This window comes from Oncorhynchus mykiss, chromosome 15 (genome assembly GCF_057628025.1).
Source record: "Oncorhynchus mykiss isolate SJ-2025 chromosome 15, ASM5762802v1, whole genome shotgun sequence".
In the NCBI taxonomy this organism is placed as follows: domain Eukaryota; kingdom Metazoa; phylum Chordata; class Actinopteri; order Salmoniformes; family Salmonidae; genus Oncorhynchus; species Oncorhynchus mykiss.
Genome location: NC_143036.1, coordinates 26,083,890 through 26,107,928, shown reverse-complemented (window position 1 = coordinate 26,107,928; position 24,039 = coordinate 26,083,890). Strand labels below are relative to the sequence as shown.

Here is a 24,039-nt window from a genome sequence, read left to right as displayed (position 1 = left end):
AGGTCTGACCACAAGTCAGAGACCACTATGATGACACACCAAATGTGTTTGATCGATAGCAGGAAAAGAGCAGGAATATGCTTTTGTAGGCTACAGTCCAAGCTATGTCTTCCAATGGTGCGACTGCTGTCGGCCAAAGATTATCCAACTTGAAAGTGTGGAGGTAAGAATGACAGCAGTGGTGTAGTCTACGGAGATACGGATATCACTTATTATTGATATCTACGTAGTGCATTGTTCTGAATCAAACTGCTGCTCTCTCATTTGGCTATTTGCGCTTTGCGGATTGTGGTTGTTGTGGATGGCTGTTCACAAATCTAAATGTGTATTTGAACCCAAAAATGGTTGAATTCAAGAAGTTAAAACTGCCTATATAGGAAGTCATTGTTTTTGAAACCAGCTCACAGCCAGTGAAAAATGCGCTCTTGCAACAGCTGCATAGTGCGGATCATAGCCTATGGAATAAAAGTGGTGCTAATTCATTACGATAAAAAAAAATAATCCATAGGACTAATGGAAACATGTTTAAACTCTCCTCATTTGATAGACTTAAAGGGGTAATCTGTAGTTGCTACATCTATTTTTGGACTTATAAATGATAAATCTTAACGTAAAGATATCATTTAATCATATTGTTATATGTAGTAGAAAGCGATGGGTTAGATGAAGCCTACATAACCAACACATAAAGTAAAATTTAACATCCATATATGACCAGCTACAGTATGTAAACCTTAACATTGATTTATCCTGCAATAGATGTCGTTGAATTGGTAAAATACATTTTTGTCTTTTAATGCGTCTTAAGGGGAAAGTAATCTAAAAGTAACCTACCCAACCCTGTTGATAGGGAAATCATAGTGGTTCAACATAAACAACAAAGGATTGCTTCAAACGTCAACAAATTAATAGTCCTGTCAGAGCCAACAAACCAAAGGGCAAATCTGCAATGTAAATGAAAACCTTACCCTGCTGTAAAAAAAACAGCATACATTTCAAGCTGGTCTATGCTACTCCATGATGGTCTATGCCGGTCGGATGCTGGTCAAGCTGGTCTGACCAGCAGGGTTTAGCTCAGGGATCATGAACTAGATTCAGCCGCCGGCTGATTTTTTTCTTGAGCGGATGGTCAGGGGGCCGGAACATAATTACAAACCATTTGTAGACTGGAAATTGATCAGAAGAAGACAAAACAAATATTTGACTAAAACACAATAATTTCCAACCTTGCTTACATTTTTATACAATCACATTTATATCTCTATTACGCATGGAAATAATTTTGAACAGATTTCCAAAATTAAACTCACTTCAACCTGATTTTCTGGTGTTTTTACAGTCTTTTATGTCCAACAATAAAATAAAGAACTTGGTGGGCAAAATAAAATCACCTGCGGGCCAAATTCGGACCGCCAGTTGGGGAACCCTGAGCTAGTTGGTCAAGCTGGTCTGACCAGTATGGTCTAACTCCGGGATGGGCAGCCCTACAGGGACAAATCAAAGGGTTCTACGTGGCGCCCAAAATAGTTCCCCTATAGGGACAAATTACAGAATGTCTATTGGTTCTAATCTTTTAACAATCATAATGATACCCACAGATTCAGTGGTGTAGCAGGAAATTCAGGATTCTGGCAACATAGAGGTTGTGAGATCAAATCCCAAGTGAGGTGACTCCCAAGTAATCAGAATTTTGCTGGTCTGCAAAACCATGCTCATCATTATCATTCTCATCCCAGCATACTCTATTGCAGTTTGATTTTTAGAATAGCTTGTTTCAATATTTGTTTTTGCATGTACAGTGCCTTTAGAAATGGACGTATTCCACAATTTGTTGTTACAGACAGAATTCAAAATGGAGTACAGCTCAGCTTTCAACACCATAGTGCTCACAAAGCTTATCACTAAGCTAAGGACACTGGTACTAAACACCTCCCTCTGCAACTGGATCCTGGACTTCCTGATGGGCCACCCCCAGGTGGTAAGGGTAGGCAACAACACATCTGCCACAGTGATCCTCAACACTGGGGCCCCTCGGGGGTGTGTACGTAGTCCCCACCTGTACTCCCTGTTCATCCACGACTGCGTGGCCAAACATGACATTGGTTTTGTACACTGCTGCTACTTGCTGTTGTGTTACTTTTTATTATTTTTTACTTTAGTTTATTTGCTAAATATTTTCTAAACTCTTCTTGAACTGCACTGTTGGTTAAGGGCTTGTAAGTAAACATTTTACGGTAAGATCTACACTTGTTGTATTCGACGCATGTGATGTTGACTAGCTACCTCAAGTTAGCTAGATCACATTAGCAAACTATCTCATTTATAGCTTACAGATGTAACTCAAAGGTGTAGCCTACTTAAGCAATATAGTCGATACTTCTAGAATTAAGGGGATTGTCATTTATCTAGCAGCCGAGGCAAAATTTTAGACATCACCATCTTTGAAGAATTTTGGCTTTAAAATTAGCTCTCAACAATCACAGGCATCTAAGCTAGAAACTATTTATTTTTATTTTTTATTTTTTTATTTCACATTCATTTAACCAGGTAGGCAAGTTGAGAACATGTTCTCATTTACAACTGCGACCTGGCCAAGATAAAGCAAAGCAGTTCGACACATAACAACACAGAGTTACACATGGAGTAAAACAAACATACAGTCAATAATACAGTAGGAAAATAAGTCTATATACAATGTGAGCAAATGAGGTGAGATAAGGGAGGTAAAGGCAATAGATAGGCCATGGTGGCGAAGTAAATACAATTTTAGCAATTAAAACACATCTACAGTCAAATAAGGAGGAGCATGGTGGAATAATGGTGCCATAATTGAATTCAATTGGATTGCATTTCATAATTTTAATCAGCTCTATTGTTGTCATTTACAGACATTAATCATGAAATAGGTCAACTGATACAGGAATCCTAAATCCAGGAAACATCTTTTGTTAATCTCTACGGTTAACTACGGAAATCATCTGATTTCTTGGAGTCTGGCGGAGATTACTTACTACAAGGCAGGACATTTCTCTGCATCCAGGTTGAGGCTTCCTACCAAGCAGAAACATGGATCACTCTGTGTCAGTAAGTCATGATATTATTGTTTTCCTTGACATTGCATGATACTATTTCAAAAGTATCAAGAGTACTTACATACCACTCATATAGGGAGTGAAGAGGCCCTATACACCATACACCTGTATATTAGGGGTGTGCCGCCATGGCCACATTCATATTCGTAATCGTATCCGTAAATTGATAGTCGGATCGGATGATACTTGTGATCAGAAAACAAGTGTTTTAATATGCCTAAGTACATGTTGCCAAAATACCTCCTTGCAAGTTCTCACTGCAAAAAAAAGCTGCAGATTAGAAGCAGTGCACGGCGAGGTGTGTGTGTGTGTCTTCAAGTTGCAGCGTTTGCAGCCAAGTTTGCTATCACTCAGTCAAAATGCGCATCAACGTTTCATATTTTTTTCCCTACACTTGAGCAGCTTGTTTGATATTATGCACATTGATAGCTTGAAATCAAACATCCTCACCATGTGATGTATCATAGTAGCAGACAGAAGCCATTTAAAGGATCAGACTGAAAATATGAGAGGAAAAATGATCTGGTGAAATTATGGAGCAAATTAATCAAGAAATACAGCTTCACTCGATACAGTCAGAGCAGAGTTGAAAGCTGAGCTGTACTCCATTTTGAATTCTGGCACAACAAATTGTGGAATAAGTCAATTTCTAAAGGCACTGTACATGCAAAAACAAATATTGAAACAAGCTATTCTAAAAATCTAACTGCAATAGAGTATGCTGGGATGAGAATGATAACGATGAGCATGGTTTTGCAGACCAGCAAAATTCTGATTACTTAGGAGTCACCTCACTTGGGATAGACCTTACCGTGAAATGCTTACTTACAACAATAACCAACAATGCAGTTTTAATAAAATAGAGTTAAGAAAATATTTACTAACTGAACTAAAGTAAAACATTTGATTCAAGAAGTAACACAAAATAACAATAATGAGACTATGTGCAGGGGGTACCGGTACCGAGTCAATGTGCGGTGGTACAGGTTAGTCAAGGTAATTTGTAGGTATTGGTAAAGTGACTATGCATAGATAAGACATCGCGGAGCAGCAATTAAAAAACAAATGGAGGGGAGGGGTGTCAATGTAAATAGTCAGAGTGGCCATTTTATTAATTGCTCAGCAGTCTTATGGCTTGGGGGTAGAAGATGTAAGGAGCCTTTTGGTCCTAGACCTGGCGCTCTGGTGCCGCTTGCTGTGCGGTAGCAGAGAGAACATTCTATGACTTGGGTGACTGGAGTCTTTGACAATTTTTTGGGCCTTCCTCTGACACCTCCTAGTATATAGGTCCTGGATGGCAGGAAGCTTGGCCCTAGTGATGCCTTAAGGTCAGATGCTGAGCAGTTTCCATACCAGGCAACAATGCAAACGATGGTGCAGCTGTAGAACTTTTTGAGGATCTGGGGACCCATGCCAAATCTTTTCTGTCTCCTGAGAGGGAAAATGTGTTGTTCTGCCCTTTTCACGACTGTCTGGTATGTTTGGACCATGATAGTTTCTTGGTGATGTCGACACCAAGGAACTTGAAACTCTCGAACCGCTCCACTACAGCCCCGTCGATGTTAAGGTAGCCTGTTCGGCCCGCCTTTTCCTGTAGTCCACAATCAGCTCCTTTGTCTTGCTCACATTGAGGGAGTAGTTGTTGTCCTGGCACTACACTGCCAGGTCTCTGACCTCCCTATAGGCTGTCTCATCGTTGACAGTGATCAGGCCTACCACTGTTGTGTCGTCAGTAGATTTAATGATGGTGTTGGAGTCATGTTTGGCCAGGCAGTCATGAGTGAACAGGGAATACAGTAGGGGACTGAGCACGCACCCCTGAGGGGCCCCAGTGTTGAGGATCAGCATGGCAGATGTGTTGTTACCTGTTATGCGAATTGGAGTGGGTCTAGGGTTTCCAGCATGATCGTGTTCATGTGAGCCTTTCAAAGTACTTCATGGCTACCGAAGTGAGTGCTACGGGGCAGTAATCATTTAAGCAGGTTACCTTCGCTTCCTTGGGCACAGGGGCTATTGTGGTCTGCTTGAAACATTAAGGTATTACAGACTGTGTGAGGGAGAGGTTGAAAATGCGCATGCGCATGCCTTTTGTACATGTTCTGGTAATCCATCTGGCCCCGTTGCCTTGTGAATGTTGACCTGCTTAAAGGTCTTGCTCACATCAGCTACAGAGAGCTTGATCACACAGTTGTCCGGTCCAGCTGGTGCTCTCATGCATGCTTCAGTGTTGCTTGCCTCAGTGGTGCTTGCCTCAAAGTGAGCATAAAAGGCATTTAGCTTATCTGGTAGGCTCGCGCCACCGGGCAGCTCGCAGCTGGGTTTCCCTTTGTAGTCTGTAATAGTTTTCAAGTCCTGCCACATCTGCTGAGCTCCAGAGCCAGTGTAGTAGGATTACATTTGAATTCTGTATTGACAATTTGCCTGTTTTATTGTTCGTTTTAGGGCGTTGCGGTATTTCTCGTAAGTGTCCGGATTAGTGTCCCGCTCCATGAAAGCTCGATGCGGATGTTGCCTGTAATCCATGGTTTCTGGTTGGGATGTGTACGTACGGTCACTGTTGGGACAATGTCATCGATGCACTTATTGATGAAGCCTGTGACTGAGGTAGTGTACTCCTCAATGACATTGGATGAATCCCTGAACATGTTCCAGTCTCTGCTAGCAAAACGGTCCTATACCGTAGCATCCGCGTCATCTGACCACTGCTGTATTGAGCGAGTCACTGGTACTCCCTGCTTTAGTTTTTGCTTGTAAGCTGGAATCAGGAGGATAGAATTATGGTCAGATTTGCCAAATGGAGTGTGAGGGAGTGCATTGTATGCGTCTCAGTATGTGGAGTAAAGGTGGTCTAGATTTGTTCCCCCTCTGGTGGCACATGTGACATGCTGGTAGAAATAAGGTCATTTAAAAAATAAGTTTGCCTGCATTAAAGTCCCCGGCCACTAGGAGCGCCTCTTCTGGATGAGCATTTTCCTGTTTGCTTACGGCCTTATACAGCTCGTTGAGCGCGGTCTTAGCGCCCGCATCCGCTTGTGGTGATATATAGACAGCTACAAATAATATAGATAACAACTCTCTTGGTATATATTGTGGTCTACAGCATATAATGAGTTACTCTACACCAGGTGGGCAATACCTTGAGACTTCTTTAATATTAGACATTTGTGCACCAGTTATTGACAAATAGACACACAACCCCGCCCTTCGTCTTACCAGACGTAGCTTCTCTGTCCTGCCGATGCACAGTAAACCCAGCCAACTCTATATTATCTGTGTCGTTGTTCATCAATGACTCGGGGAAACATAATATATTACAGTTTTTAAAATCCCGTTGGTAGGATAGTCTTAATAGTTGATCATCCATTTTATTTTCCAATGATTGCACTTTGGCCAATTAAACGGATTGCAGTGGCGGTTTACTCACTTGCCTACAAATTCTTAGAAGGCTTCACGCAAATGACCTGGATTTGGGCTTGTTCTAGAGATAGCAGTATATCCTTCGCGTCGGACTTGTTAAAGAAAAAGCTTTGTCCAGTTTGAGGTGAGTCATAGCTGTTCTGATGTCCAGAAGCTCTTTTCAGTCATAAGAGACGATAGCAGCAAAATTATGTACAAAATAAGTTAAAAATAAAAAAAACTAACAACATAGCACAGTTGGTTAGGAGCCCGTAAAACGGCAGCCATCCCCTCCAGCGCCATTCTTCCCCTATCCATCTCTGTCCAAGTGCTACAGAGACAGAATGGTCCAATGGCTCCCAGAGCCTTCTGACCATCTACCTGTAATCTCCCCAGAGCACAGAAAAGTAAGCTCCACTCATAATAGTATACAGTACTTGATGCACTGTGTACTGTAAACCTCCTTCGCTAAGTAACTTGCTTCCGGTAGCACTGAAAGCCCTAGTATTCAATCAGGAAGCTTATAAAATATGTGTGTCACCATCCAGGACCATGCAGTGGCCTGATAGAGAGATGACATTAAATACATTGTGTTCGAATTTACTGCACATGTTGCTGAAAATCCAACCCTTTTTTTAGTGTCATTGGCTGGGTTTCCATCCAATTGGCGAGCAGATTTTCATGTACATGTTCTAAATTCTGCGTATAAATGCCCCTCGAGATTTCACTGCTGTGTTGTTTTGATATAATTTGGCCGATTAGGCTTGTGTACATTTACCTGAGTGTTTCATTAGTTAGCTAACTTACTGAGTGACTGGCATAATTCGTATTTATGTTTTTATTGTTGTTGCATTTCAGGTGGCGAGGGAGTTGGATCACAGAAAGTAACATGCTGCTGACCCGTCCTGGACAAAAGCTGTTGCCCAATACCTTGCACAGCAGTCGTTTCACCACAGGACCCTAGGTATTATTCAATTCTAATGAAATGAATATGAATGGTGATATATCTCTAACTAGGTTTTCATCTAACCTTTTTATGCAAGTAAAGTACATGTCGGTGATGATGGAAAGTGCAAATTTGTCAGTAAACTTTCCAGTTGTTTATCAGACTCTCGGTCCCAGCTTTGAGGCACCTGTACTGTCTCCTCCTTCTAGATTAGTGGTCACCAACCTTTTCTGAGGCAAGATCACTTTCTGAGTCAAATTGCAAGCCAAGATCTACCACTAAGATTTTTTACAAACATGACTTATAAAACTTAAGGCTATGCAACATTACTTTGGGATAGGGCCCAGCATTTTCACTTTTGGATGAATAGCGGGAGCGAATGAGAGCTGTTTGACTAAGGGGTCTGGCAGCAGCCTCGTTCTCAGTCACGCGCGTTCACACCTCTCGTTCCTTTGCTTTTCTACAGACAATGGAATAAAAACATCCTAAAGATTGATTCTATAAATCAAATAAAATCAAATGTATTTATATAGCCCTTCGTACATCAGATGATATCTCAAAGTGCTGTACAGAAACCCAGCCTAAAACCCCAAACAGAAGCACTATACTTAGTTTGACAAGTTTCTTCGACCTGTAATAGAACTTTTTGAACTTTTCGTCCAATGTTCGGCTGGACCTGAACATGCGTTTGGATTTGTTTACTAAACGCCCTAACAAAAGAAACAATTTGGACATAAATGATGGACATTATTGAAAAAAAAACATTTATTGTGGAACTGCGATTCCTGGGAGTGCATTCTGATGAAGATCATCAAAGGTAAGTGAATATTTATAATGCTATTTATGACTAATGTTGATTGCGCAACATGGCGGATATTTATTTTGGCTGGTTTGTGCTTTGAGTGTCGTACTCAGTATGTTTTTTCCGTAAAGTTTTTTTTTAAATCTGACACAGCGGTTGCATTAAGGAGAAGTGTATCTAAAGTTCCATGCATAACACTTGAATTTTCATAAATTTTTCAACATTTATAATGAATATTTCTGTGAATTCATGTGGCTCTCTGCAAAATCACAGCATTTTTGAACAACTGAACATAACACACCAATATAAAATTAGATTTTTGGATATAAATATGCACACTATCGAACAAAACATACATGTATTGTGTAACATGAAGTCCTATGAAGATCATCAAAGGTTAGTGATGAATTTTATCTCTATTTGCGCTTTTTGTGACTCCTCTCTTTGGCTGGAAAAATGTCTGGGTTTAGCTTCGATGCAACCAAGAGTTTTTACAGAGTTTTTACATTGTGCTGTGTAAAAACTCTTTGGTTGCATCAAAGCTAGCGGTGAGTCTGCCTCTCACCCGACTCACCGTCCATCCGCCCTCCTTCCCTCCACTGAGAAAAAGGAAAACAGTCTTCCAACTGACGGCAAAACTCAAGTTGCACTGCATTACTTCTGCCTCATATACCAATTCATGTTGTTACTCCTATGACCAGATAAAGTGAAATATTACTAGATATTAAAAAAGACACAAACCGCTATTCATAACAATGCAAGTGTAACAGTATAACTTTAGTCCATCCCCTCGCCCACACCCGGGCTCGAACCAGGGACCCTCTGCACACATCAACAACTGACACCCACGAAGCATCGTTACCCATCGCTCCACAAAAGCTGCGGCCCTTGCAGAGCAAGGGGAACCACTACTTCAAGGTCTCTAGCCATTTCACATCGGTTACACAAAATTATAGATACAATAATTTAAACTAATTATTTACTCATAATGCAGCGGCAGTGCTAGTTGTAGCATGAGTTGAAGTACGGAGAACGCATGTTTTATGGCTTATCAAAGTGTTGACAGAAGAACAACTTAAACATGAGCGTACTCAAAAAAATAGCAGCTCTTTGTATTCGTTGAGTCTCTCTAGTCATAATATTAAAAGTTTTTAAATCTCACAGTATCAACTTTGCTGTGCACTCTAGGTTTCTTTTTACAGTCTACCGCGCAAGGAAATGGTGCAGACACGGTGATCTGAGTTATCTGATTGGCCAGCGGTAGGCCTATAGGTGCACTTGATTTGCTCTCTGTGCCTGCCAGATAGGCGGAGTTCTACTTTCAGACACATGAAGGGGATTCAAATTGGCACATTTTGCATTCCTGGTGCTAGGACTGCTGAATCAAGTGCACCTACCGCAAAAAGGCCAAAACAAATTTAAAAAAGGAGCGCAAGGTTTTATTTTATTGTTGGAGAGTTGGTCTGTGTGATTCCGTTCACTCGGCTCTCAGCTGGGTGACATACGTCATCGATTTGTTGACCAGGAGTGTCCATAGGCTCTCCCGCCTTTAGCCTGATTCCCCTTTTTCAAAATGTAATGTGTGGATTGGATACGCATTCAACCACACCCACACCTGAAGCCTTAAAGGTCTACCGCCCAATAGGCCATTATTATCACAATACAGTATGTTGACATAGTCTTGGCCAAGTACATATATTAACACATTATTTTTTATAGATTCTTAATTTCTTCTTTTTGAGGCAACGTTATTATTGCTTTCGTAGTAACGCATATTACAAGGGAATAGTCTGGAACCTGTGGAAGGAAGTTGAATCCAACCAACACAGATTGGCCTACCGTAAAACCTTCATTAAACACTCAACATTTGTTGCTTGGTCTGTGAAATTGGAGCAGGACTTAGGACAGCAGACAGTACTACATCCATTCACAGGAGTGACTTCCTACTAGAGAGGGGCCATGCTTTCTTCAGTGATCTCCAAAAACATGCATGCCTATTCTAGTCTGACATTCTAGCCTGACTACCCTAGCATCATATTCATATTTCATAGATAAACCCATTTGGCCAGGCAGGCATGGCTGGACACACTGTTTCCATCTTGACGCACATCTCTCCTGTGTGTTCAGCTGCAGTGAAGATCCAACATGACGTGTGTTTAATATAGATTAGTGAGCTCCACAGATGGCTCAGAGGATAGAGTGTTCATGTTAAAGGGGGTACGGTATTCCCGCGACACCGCATCCATGTCAGTTGGTTCTCTCTATCTGACTCCTACCCAAACCTGTCTCTCCGTTTGCCTACGTCTGTCTCTGGCATGGTCCTGTGTGGATAAACAGAAGCTTAGCCAACTCCTGCTTTGAGTGTGTGCAGTATCCAGGGACACGCCTGGGGTTATTCACACAATGCCATGTTGTTTGTGAGAGCAGTGCACAATAGCTTTAACGGTTTGACATAGGTGGGCAGGATGGCACAGATGCTTGAGTTTTTGTGATAAATTATTTAATATTCGGGTACCTTACTAAAAAAATTACACAAATGTGAGTGAAGAGAGAAGTGAGTGAAGTGAAGAGGGGAATGAATTTCCCTTTCTCCTAACAAACACTACATTAATTTCCAGTAATGGGTCATAAATCATAATGTCCTGCAGACCATATGCTTCTAAATTAGTGAAATGTCCATATTATTATTTTTTTTACACATTTCTGATGTGTCCACCATACAATGGTCATTTAGAGAATGGAAATCACTTGCTGTAACACTGGCCGAAAATTAATTCAGTCCATATTGTTTATTAATCAACACACCATGAGTGTGGGTTTTCTTGGCAAAGCTGGCCTCCGCTCAGGGGATATAAGTTGTTTGCCTCAAAATGTATTGATGACAGTTGGTGTGTGCCAGCATGGGAAGGATATGTTGTTCAGGCCCATGGACAGCATATGCAAATGTTCTATACTGTAGCATTGGCAAAAGTGCACATTCTATTCTATGTGACTATAAGGATTTATAGGCTATAATAAAGAAGACCCAGGTCCAAAAACGTGGCCCAATAAAACTATTGGTAGAACCACATTTGTTTATGTTTACAAATGTGAGTAGGATAATAGGGAATGTATTAAAATTGGTTGATACTAGGAAGTTCTTCAAGGTGGCACTATAGCTCTGAAGACAATTTAATTTTTATCTCAAAACAAAACCATGTACCTGGTGTCTCTGTGTAGAATGGTGTTCCCGAGCACTTTGTTTATAGAAGAAGTCTACCTATCGGACACGTCTCCTGCTGGGCGTTATGATAGGCTGCATTACTTCCTGTGGTGTCGTGTCTGCCCTCTAGGCAGATCCCCTATTATCTGGGCCCAGCCAGCCTCACACAGGAGAGCTATAAATGAACACAGAAATATGATAGCTCATGTGTGAAGATACCTTGGCTCTCATGACATGAATAAAACATCAGCAGCTGGTAGACTCTGTTCACACTTAGAATGCATGTGTTGGCCTTTCTAAGAGTCAGTGCCTCTGTGCAATTGTGCGTGTGTGTATGTGACTGTGAGCGTATGTGTTTGAACGCACTGTCTTGTTTATTATATACGTTACAGTGCATTCGGAAACTATTCAGACGCCTTCCCTTCGACATTTTTTTACGTTGCAGCATTATACTAAAATGGATTCATTATAAAAATGTCCTCATATTTCTACACACATTATACCCCATAATGACAAAGCGAAAACAAGTTTTTGGAAATTTTAACAAATGTATAAAAAATACAAAACTGAAATATCACATTTACATGATTATTCAGACCCTTTACTCTGTACTTTTTTGAAGGACCTTTGGCAGCAATAGCAGCCTTGAGTCTTCTTGGGTATAACGCTACAAGCTTGGCACACCTATATTTGGGGAGTTTCTCACATTTTTCTTTCATATGCTCTCAAGCTCTGTTAGGTTGGATGGGGAGCTTCGCTACACAGCTATTTTCATGTCTCTCCAGAGATGTTCAATTGGGTTCAAGTCCGGGGTCTGGTTGGGCAACTCAAGGACATTCAGAGACTTGTCCCAAAGCCACTCCTGCATTGTCTTGGCTTTGTGCTTAGGGTTGTTGTCCTGTTGGAAGGTGAACCTTCGCCCCAGTCTGAGGTCCTGAGCGCTCTGTAGCAGGTTTTCATCAAGAATCTCTTGATCATCTTTACCTCGTTCATCTTTACCTTTACATCTTTACCTCAATCCTGACTAGTCTCCCAGTCCCTGCCGCTGAAAAACATCCCCACAGCATGATGCTGCTGCCATCACCATGCTTCACTGTAGGTCTGGTGCCTTTTGGCAAACTCCAAGCGGGCTGTCATGTGCCTTTTACCCGAGGAGTGGTTTCGGTCTGGCCACTCTACCATGATGGCCTGATTGGTGGATTGCTGCAGAGATGGTTGTCATTCTGGAAGGTTCTCCCATCTCCACAGAGGAACTCTTGAGCTCTGTTAGAGTGACCATCGGGTTCTTGATCACCTCTCTGACCAAGGCCCTTCTCCCCCGATTGCTCAGTTTGGCCGGGTGGCCAACTCTAGGAAGACTCTTGGTGGTTCCAAACTTCTTCCATTTAAGAATGATGGAGACCGCTGTGTTCTTGGGGACTTTCAATGCTGCAGACATTTTTTGGTACCCTTCCCCAGATCTTTGCCTCGACACAATCCTTCGACCTCATGGCTTGTTTTCTGCTCTGACATACACTGAACTGTGGGACCTTATATACACTACCAGTCAAAAGTTTTAGAACACCTACTCATTCAAGGGTTTTTCTTTATTTTTACTATTTTCTACATTGTAGAATAATAGTGAAAACAATAAAACTATGAATAACACATATGGAATCATGTAATAACCAAAAAAGTGTTTAACAAATCAAAATATATTTTATATTTGAGATTCTTCAAATAGTCACTCTTTGCCTTGAAGGCAGCTTTTCACACTCTTGGCATTCTCTCAACCAGCTTCATGAGTAGTCACCTGGAATGCATTTAAATGAACAGATGACCGGGCCTCCAAAATCCCCCAACCTCAACAAAATTGAGACAGTTTGGGATAAGTTGGACCGCAGAGTGAAGGAAAAGCAGACAACAAGTGCTCAACATATGTGGGAACTCCTTCAAGAAAAGCATTCCAACACTTTTTTGGTTACTACATGATTCCATTTGTGTTTATAGTTTTGATGTCTTCACTATTATTCTGCAACGTAGAAAATAGTACAAATATAGAAAAACCCTTGAATGAGTAGATGTTCTCAAACTTTGACCGGTACTGTAGACAGATGTGTGCATTCTCAAATCATGTCGAATCAATTGAATTTACCACAGGTGGACTCCAATCAAGATGTAGAAGCATCTCAAGGATGATCAATGGAAACAGGATGCCGCTGAGCTCAATTTCAAGTCTCATAGCAAAGGGTCTGAATTCTTATGTAAATAAAGTATTTTTTATTTTACATTTTGAAAATGTTGTCATTATAGTGTATTGTGTGTAGATTGATGAGGAAATTTTTAATTTTATCCATTTTAGAGAAAAGCTGTCACGTAACAAAATCTGGGGTGTGAATACTTTCCGAATACACTGTATACTATTCTATCCTAAGTATTCTATATATACTAAATATTCTATCCACATACTGTTCATGTCTATACACCCCGTCACACATACTGTATGTGTATGTGACCAATACAATTTGATTTGATAAAGGGATAGTTTGAGATTTTGGCAATGAAGTCAGATGAACTCATAAATAACATTTGTATGTCTCTGTGTCTAGTATGAAGGAAGTTGGGGGTAGTTTCGTGAGCCAATGACAACTAGCGTTAGCCCAATGACTGGTAGATAAAGGGCTTCATTGCCAACATCTCAACCTACCCCTTTAAACAAAAACTAAATAAAGATGGATACATATTTAATGAGGTCCACACACAGCAATACTAAAGCCAAGTATTGTGTATATTAGTAGGATAAGGTACACATGTACATCTATATATCACTGGATTACAACATAATAAAAAAATATATTTATCAAATTCCGTCACTGTATGGTGGACCTGTGACAATGTTCCTTCCTCAGATCCCCATGTCATCAAAGCTGCTGGGTGTGTGGGACAGGAATCAAAGAGTCTTTCAACAGAACTGTCTGATCTCTTAGAGGATTGGCCACAAGTAACCAATATCGGAGTCCATGAAAAGGAACTTAGGGCATCTTTTTTTCATGTCAGAATGAACATAATGTTTGAGTGCAAGATTGATACTTTAGGAATTTCAGTGCACTGGAGTCATTGACACAATGTTTTGCTTGCCTTTTGGATTGGCTATGAGATTCCATTTGACTATTTTACTACATTTGAAGTCGGAAGTTTACATACCACTCCGTTTTTCAACCACTCCACAAATTTCTTGTTAATAAACTATAGTTTTGGCAATTCGGTTAGGACATCTACTTTGTGCATGACACAAGTAATATTTCCAACAATTGTTTACAGACAGATTATTTCACTCATAATTCACTGTATCACAATTCCAGTTGGTCAGAAGTTTACATACACTAAGTTGACTGTGACTTCAAACAGCTTGGAAAATTCCAGAAAATTATGTAATGGCTTTAGAAGCTTCTGATAGGCTAATTGACATCATTTGAGTCAATTGGAGGTGTACATTTATTTCAAGGCCTACCTTCAAACTCAGTGCCTCTTTGCTTGACATCATGGGAAAATCAAAGGAAATCAGCCAAGACCTCGGGAAAAATGTGTAGACCTCCACAAATCTGGTTCATCCTTGGGAGCAATTTCCAAACGCCTGAAGGTACCACGTTCATCTGTACAAACAAAGGTACGCAAGTATAAACACCTTGGGACCGTGCAGCCGTTATACCGCTCAGGAAGGAGACGCTTTCTGTCTCCTAGAGATTAACGTACTTTGGTGTGAAAAGTGCAAATCAATTCCAGAACAACAGCAAAGGACCTTGTGAAGATGCTGGAGGAAACAGGTACAATATCCACAGTAAAATGAGTCCTATATTGACATAACCTGAAAGGCTGCTCAGCAAGGAAGAAGCCAATGCTCCAAAACCTCCATAAAAAAAGCCAGACTACGGTTTGCAACTGCACATGGGGACAAATATCGTACTTTTTGGTGAAATGTCCTCTGGTCTGATGAAACAAAAATAGAACTGTTTGGCCATAAGGACCATTGTTGTGTTTTGGAGGAAAAAGGGGGAGGCTTGCAAGCCGAAGAACACCATCCCAACGCAGAAGCACGGGGGTGGCAGCACCATGTTATGGGGGTGCTTTGCTGCAGAAGGTATTAGAGTGGCCATCACAAGCCCTGACCTCAATCCCATAGAAAATGTGTGGGCAGAACTGAAAAAGCGTGTGCGAGCCTACAAACCTACAAACCTACAAACCTGACTCAGTTACAGCAGCTCTGTCAGGAGAAATGGGCCAAAATTCACCCAACTTATTGTGTGAAGCTTGTGGAAGGCTACCCGAAACGTTTGACCCAAGTTAAACAATTTAAAAGCAATGCTACCAAATACTAATTGAGTGTATGTAAACTTCTGACCCACTTCGGAATGTGATGAAATAACTAAAAGCTGAAATAAATCATTCTCTCTTCTATTATTCTGACATTTCACATTCTTAAAATAAAGTGTTGATCCTAACTGGCGAAAGATAGGGAATTTTTACTCTGATTAAATATCAGGAATTGTGAAATCTAAATTTAAATGTATTTGGCTAAGGTGTATGTAAACTTTCGACTTCAACTGTATATATACTAGTTCATTTAGTTCCATGTCACTTCAGATTCACAGAGATTGTCATTGTGAGTGTTTGATATATGGAAGCTCATACGCATGTTTGCATCACTCACGCACACTGTCACTCTTATTTATCTTAGAGCTACATTGTCTATGTGTCACCATTGTCATTGGTCCAGTGTGGCTCAGTTCGTAGAGCATTGCACTTGCAATGCTAGGGTTGTGGGTTTGATTCCTACAGGGGAGCAGAGCAATAAAGTATTGAAATGTTGCTCTGGATAATTGTGTTTTCTCAGAATGTAAATGTATTTCTCATAATGCAATTTTGAATTCTGACTGAATCAAACTCCAGTATTATTTTCTAATAGGACTCTATTTCCCCTTTCTAATATCTTAATGACTGGTTGGATTATGTCAGGAATACATTTTTTTTTAACCTTTTGTCTCTTAATGAGGTGTTCAGTTTCGTTCTCCGTTCCATTCCCCTTTTGAAGAGATAAACAGCTTACCTTTGGCATGACCCATTCCGCTTTTATAACTTTTAAGTACCTGGAGGTCCACTTCTGAGCTGTTAATTTGATAAGTGAAAGGATCTCTCACTTAGTAATCATGTTCTAGACAATTAAATATGAAGAATTGGACTGGTCTGAACAACTTTTCAGTGCCAATTATGCGGAACCATTTGAGTTATGCTTTTCCACTTAAAAATATGAGCCCTTCTCCATGATAAAGGGAGGCTTCATTATGTGTGTGCAAAGTTGCAGATGGAATTGTGGTTTTTTTGCCAACTATCGACTTCATCCTTTTTCTGTTTGAGTTTTCATGTGGAGTAAGCAAGCACATTGTTTACAGAAGTAGTGTATTGTTTTAAAAACCTTGGACAGTGGTTCAGTGGCAATGATAGTTTCAGAACCGTTGACAGTGGCGTGATGATAGTGCTGCAGTAGTTTCAGAACCATGGAGTGCTTCATATGCTGCCTTTGGATAGTGTAGTAGTGCCTGGGAAATAAATCAGTTATTCTGTTTTTATATAATGATATGCAGCTCATAGCTAATTTAAGCTAGCATACCACTTAGAAGAATGACTGGATGACATATATTTAAATGTGTGTTTATCTGTTTGTGTTTGGATCTTTTTATCTTGGAACAGTTCTACCTTCTTGTCTGCCAGGTAATATTGTGATTCACTTCATGGAATCAATTTCACAGCCTATTTCTACAGCATCCCCTCCAAGATCAGGCTGAATGTCATTTTAGAGAAGGATTTGTCTCGCTTCGGGTGCACAAGCTTTTCTAATGTATTTAGGCCTACCTTTCTCAATTCATCATAACTGCTTGCAGAACATCTTGATTAGTATGAAAGACTTACACTTACGTGTCAAGAAAAAGTAGACAGTGAGTATGTTTAAATGCACACTTATAATTAAATATTAAACTGATTATGGTGAATAGGCTGAGTATGGCATGGGTAATGTAAACAACTTACTCTGATTATGTTAATTGATGTAAGGTCATAGTCAGAGTAAGCATACACTGGTTAAAAAAACTAGATTATTGAGTAATCTTATTAGGACATGCAAATACCTTAATCGAAATTCCAGTTGTGTATTTGATCTGTGCATGTGCTAGCATGAGCAGCTTCTCTCTTTTGAGAGAGTGAAATGAGTTCGGAAAATGTTTAAGTGTGCATCTTATAATTTTCACATACAAACTTCAAATGTCTGAACTCAGAATTAAATTAGCCTCCCAAAAATACTATGGTCGTTTTGATAGAATGCTTATTTTTATTAGTGATTTCCTCCATTTATCAAAGTCCCATCATGTATCCTAACTCTGGCTGGATTCCAATAGGAATTACATATCAATATGTACGCCAGCATAATGTGACTTGCCCGATGTTTCCTGCAAACCAGGAGTTTCAGACCACTGTGTTAGAGTCAAACTAGGTTGTCAAAGAATGGCCTTGTGAATTTGTCACAACCTGGATTTTAACCTTTTATTTTATGACTTTTCCAGAAATGAGAATTAAACCAAAAATGAAAGGTATTGTCTGACAAAATAAAAAAGGACACAGTTTGATGAAAAAGCTTTAAATAAAGGTTAAAATACAGGCCCTGTGATATGATTAACAAAAACACAGGACCCTACTTATGATATATGTCACGTAATAAAGAGTTTAAATTCAATGCTAAAATATTCACTTAGGCACCCACTTGGTGAAGGTTACAGGAGTGAGTGGTAATGGTAATGGTAACTTTAAAATTCACTCGAAAGGCAAACTGAGAAAGGTTTTACACCCACAGTGTTAAAATAACATTTTATAAATACATTTTTGCCACTTAAAAGGGAACAAACTGTTTTGTCACTGTGGTGGTACCCTTTTTCTAAAGGTATGCTTGTGTATCTGTTGTTATATGATCAAATCAATTCTGTATGTGTAATTAGTAGTAATTAACTAGGAAGTCAGGGCACCACGGGAAAATGTTGTTTATGGAGTTGCAATTTCCCGAATATAACTCTTCAGATATTTTAGTATCACATCGATTACAGTCTTCAATTAATGTATTATTACCTAATCAATCTCATTCCTGAATGTCGCAAACCCTTGGATACCTACATGAACCATAGCATCATAAATCAGCGATATACAAATTGGCTTAATTCTGTATTTACTAACTAACTAATCAATCACAGAATTACATAAACACACACAATATGTCATACTTTGGTCACTAACATGACACAAAGAAAAGTCCCTAGTGTACGAAACGGATATGACGGCTTGGTAGACAAAGGAAAGGGGTGGGGACAGCTCCGGTCCGTCTGCTGGATAATAGTTCATCAGAGAGTCTCTGGTTGCGTTCCCCAGAAGTCCCAAGTTCTTTTGTGGTTGTAGCTTGTTATAATCTGTAGATTAGTTAGTAGATTTCTTAGCCATTTCAACATGGGAATGATCTCCACGTTCTCTGGTCGTGTCCTTTGGTAGAGTTACCAACCATTTCAACATGTAGCGACAGCTTCCATGTTTTCTGGTACATTGTGCATGTACATTTAGTCAGAAATGGCTTTTATACTTTTAGTAAAAAAAGGGGGGCGTTCCGTGACCCCGTGTAATATCTGTGCTCACGGGGGCATGGCCACTGACTGATCCTAAGTTACTATGATGAACAATTCTCATTTAGAAGACTAAGATCACATTGTTATCTTTCTAAAAGTATTCCTATACTCAATAATTTATTTTATACAACATTCAGATACAAACCCCATAATTGAGAAGTCTATACAAACAAAGAAACAGTAATGTGATTCTCCTGTCCCTCATGAGGTCACCAAATGAAACAAACTCGACATGACTGTTCCTTAAGTGTCCACGGACCACTCCAACTGCTTGGAATACAGAACTACTGTTAAATTATTCAACCTTTTGATGTCCAAGTATCTCTCTGTGTTCCAGTCACATTCCAATCTCGATACTACAGAGCCCAGAAGCAGAGTATTTTTACGACTGCAGTAAAGTCCCCCCCCCCCCCCCCCCCCCTCCACCTCTGTGGGAGAGAGAGGGTGCTGTAGAGCAGACTTATTGTAACCTGATCCTTCAGATCTTCACAGGAGAGTTATGACACTGTGGAAAATGGTACTATATTGTCCCCTAATGTACATTATTGTCTCCTTTAAATTATTTACCTATAACTAAAGGTGCAAAGGACGTACCTTACAATGTATGACTACATGACAAGCGTTGGTGCCCCTTAAGTAAAATTCGAAACCTTTTTTTCTGAGAGTGTAGTGAAATGAGATGGCCACTTCACGCAGATTGTTTATCGCATGTGAGTGCTCTAAGCATCGATAATAGCGACGCAGTATGTTGCAGATGTGCTGTCCTCATTTTTTTCTGCCTTTCTCTACCTCTCTGTCTGTCACTTTGATACTGGCCTTTTGGCCATCTTGTGCCTTCATACCTAAACTAGACTGGTTGTTCTGGAAGCTTTTCAGTCTCAATATTTCTTCACCATGATTAAAATGCTGTCAGAGGTGATTGATTATTAGTGCTCATCCTGTAAACCACTCAAACTTTCAGATGCATTTCCTGTAAATCAGTAGTGCAATCAGCTTTATTCAATGATTGAAAGCAACTTTGAGGGAAATTGTTGGGTGAACTTTTGCTCTTCATATTCAGAGATTATATTTAGAGATTTAACAAGCACAATATTTCAGAATTGGAACTTGTAGGACAAGAGGAAGTATAATTCCTGTCAGAATTACGAACTTGATCCATGTCCTCAAGCACATACCGTACCTGACATGGCTAAGTGACAACAAAGAACAACAAACAAACCAACAAGGAGGCAGATGAGCGGTCTGTGGCCCTGCAGAGCCGGTGGTGAAGGCCTACAGATGCTGCAGAGATACACTGAAGTAGATAATGCCCTGCCTGGCTCCGTAGATGACCTTGGGGCCCTACATTTGCATAGTTTCGATGTAGTTTTAATTTACCCTCGACTATTTTCAGTGACTGGAAAGCATGTTACACAAACTTTAATAATTGGCATGTGTCCACAAATACAATACTGAAGTAAAGTTCACTCTCGCGTAGGTTTGAGTTGTGTTGAGTGACTATTTGTCATCCTTTTCAAGAGCTCACCCCATTACCTTTAACATCACTACTATTGAAGAGTTTTCCTCAGTGTTTATCACAATTTCATAACTTATCCATTTTTAATTTCACATTTTGACTTTACATCTAAATGTGTTTGTTAGCATTTGAGTGAAAGGAGGCGAGTTAAAGAGCTGTTAAGAGGGTGAGAGAGATTTTTCATGGTGCATCAGTTCTGGTTTATCCATGTGTTTCTGTCTAGGGGATGTTGCCACACAATGTGCTACGGTGGGTGGGTGTCACACAGTATTATGGTGGATCATGCAGGTTGTCGCCCAGCTGTATCAATGTTCACTATCTGCCTCCATTTTTATCAGATTGCATGTGTTGCTCATAAACTGCTGCGTCACTTTAACTCCTAAATAAGTCACAATGCATGGATAACCCCTTAACTTAATCTTTCTGCTGAAACACGATGTGCTATCACTCACAGATCTACACAATACCATTGAGGAGACTCACAAAATGTATGTACACAGGAAAATAGACACTACTCTGTTCCCACATTGACCTGAAGTACTACCAAATACAATCTCCATTGAACCAAAACAATGTACTTTACCACTACATTCCCCTACCAAGCTATGCAAGCTGTTTCTGGACACATAAACAAAAGAGTGCTGTTCCCAGAGTAAGATGTGTGAATCTTGATTTATCTACTCACGAGGAGCGTGACCTCAATTTCCAGTGTCTACCACTTGCGGGAAAACAGAGGTTCTTCCATGGAGAGAGAGGAAGGTGGTGAGTTAGTATTGTTTTACTCCTGAGGGCAAATTCATGTCCACAAAGCAACTCCTCTATGAACCTTTTCTTTCTAGGGTCACTCTGGGGTGGTGTGATTTTATTTCACACCAAGTGATGTTGATAACTGTGTTTCTGAGGTCTGTGGAGTGCGGAGAAAGAAGCCTCGAGTGCAGCATCCAAGTGGTCTATGTGTGGTCTCGATCTGGCAATTTGTAAAATGCCATTATTTTCTCCCATTTTGCTACCACAACCGTCATTCTCTGGGGTATTGATAGCTTGTTGACCACTTGCAGTGTGCCATATTCCATCAGGTGTCATGTGTATACAAGACTCCACTCTCCTTATTGATTTGCTGAGACGCCTAGTGGTGTGTGTTGAAAGTGACCATTTTGGCCTTTTATTGTTCTTTTTTTCCGTGTTCACTAATGAATATCTAAGCCATAAACTCAAATGGGTTCATATGCAAATTGATTTGTCTCTATATGATGATGATGATGAATATGACTGGGACAATGTATTACTGTGAATGGATGTTCACCCAATGCAACAGAAAAATAATGCGTGTGTGTGTGTGTGCGTGCACGCGCGCGTGTGTGTATGTGCGTGTGTGTGTGTATTCACCCCCGTGCACATGTTTTGGAGGCCAATGTGCGTGAGTGTATGGGCTATTCACAATTCCTTGCCTTCAGTGCAATTTCATTTCCGTTTTCATTCAGCGAACCCTCAAGCTGTGTCCATTGATTTAAACTGTGCCCAACAAAGGTAGAGGAAGGCCATTATTTGTCAGTAATTGATTGCTTTGTCGGTGTAGCAGCAGACTGAAACAGAAAGTGTCACTATCTACTATCCATCCTACTGAATGTGCTATATAGTGAACGAAACCTGACAATGTCATTATTTCACATTACAAACAAAATTTAAGAATTTTAAGAATTTATTATAAATTCAAATGTGTTAACTGCCAATGTGACTTTTACATTTCCATATGAGTTTGTCACAACAATTACACACTTATACTCTGATGAATACATAGAAGTAATATGGTCACTCAGTGCACAAAGAGACTATTTCAAAAGCAATTACATTTTCTATTTAGTTCTTGAATGATATTGGTGTATATCAGAATGTGTAAATCCAATGAATTAATCATTTTTGAATCACTATGTGCCTCTCTGCATGAAGGAGTGTCTTTTCCCAGCATTGCCGTGTCTGCATATAGATACTGATTTATAACTCTTTCAATTAGGCCAAAGCCCCATTGTACAGTACCCAGCAAGCTGTACACGCAATGTCGTAAATCATGCCAGATTAGAAACAATCAGATAGACCAGAGCTAAATGTAGAAATGCATCCACCTCCAAATGCGCATTGAAGTTTTAGATTAGTTCATTAATTTGCTTTCATTTTTGCATCCAACAGCGCTTGGCTTGATGAAGATTAGATGTGGTGGGTGATTTGAGTAAGCTTATGCTTAAATCATTCATTTACTCAAATGTAAGAACCAAACCCTATTTCTAGTGCTGCTGCTTAGTGTCTGAGACAGCTGGTTTATTTGTCCGTGATTAATGCTCTCTGTGAGCAGATATTAATTAGCATTTTCTAGTGTCCTCATACTTTTCAATGTACATGTAGTCTTATGTGTCACCAATGAGTCTGAGTGCATGACTTTCATTCAAGGTTCATCACCAAATCATTAGCTTGAATTATGACTTTTGTTCTGTTCTTCAAAGACTTACAGTTCAAGTCAGAAGTTAACATACACTTAGGTTGGAGTCATTAAAACCCGTTTTTCAACCACTCCACACATTTCTTGCAAGTCGGATAGGACATCTACTTTGTACATGACACAATAGATTTTTCCAACAATTGTTTACAGACAGATTATATCACTAATAATTCACTGTATAACAATTCCAATGGGTCAGAAGTTTACATACACTAAGTTGACATCATTGACATCATTTGAGTCAATTGGAGGTGTACCTGTGGATGTATTTCAAGGCCTATCTTCAAACTCAGTGCCTCTTTGCTTGACATCATTGGAAAATCAAAAGAAATCAGTCTCAGAAAAGAAATTGTAGACCTCCACAAGTCTGGTTCATCCTTGAAAACAATTTCCAAATGCCTGAAGGTACCACATTCATCTGTACAAACAATAGTACACAAGTATAAACAACATGGGACAACGCAGCCGTCATACCACTCAGGAAGGAGACGCGTTCTGGCTCCTAGAAATGATCGTACTTTGGTGCGAAAAGTGCAAATCAATCCCAGAACAACAGCAAAGGACCTTGTGAAGATGCTGGAGGAAACAAGTACAAACTTATCTATATCTACAGTAAAACGAGTCCTATATCAACATATCGACCTGAATATCGACCTGATAGGCCGCTCAGTAAGGAAGAAGCCACTGCTCCAAAACCTCCATAAAAAAGCCAGACTACGGTTTGCAACTGCACTTGGGGACAAAGATTGAAATTTTTGGAGAAATGTCCTCTGGTCTGATGAAACAAGAATAGAACTGTTTGGTCATAATGACCATCGTTATGCTTGGAGGAAAAAGGGGGAGGCTTGCAAGCCAAAGAACACCATCCCAACCATGAAGCATGGGGGTGGCAGCATCATGTTG

General features: G+C 40.0%; 1 long non-coding RNA gene across 1 annotated transcript in view; it reads left to right on the top strand.

The window, feature by feature from the left end:
* Positions 1-7,344: 7,344 nt before the first annotated feature.
* LOC149977425 (uncharacterized) overlaps positions 7,345-24,039 on the top strand; it is a 40,211-nt gene continuing 23,516 nt past the window's right edge. The window contains exon 1 of the long non-coding RNA XR_016486614.1: positions 7,345-7,452. This is a non-coding gene — a long non-coding RNA (uncharacterized LOC149977425). The remainder of the gene's footprint in view (positions 7,453-24,039) is intronic.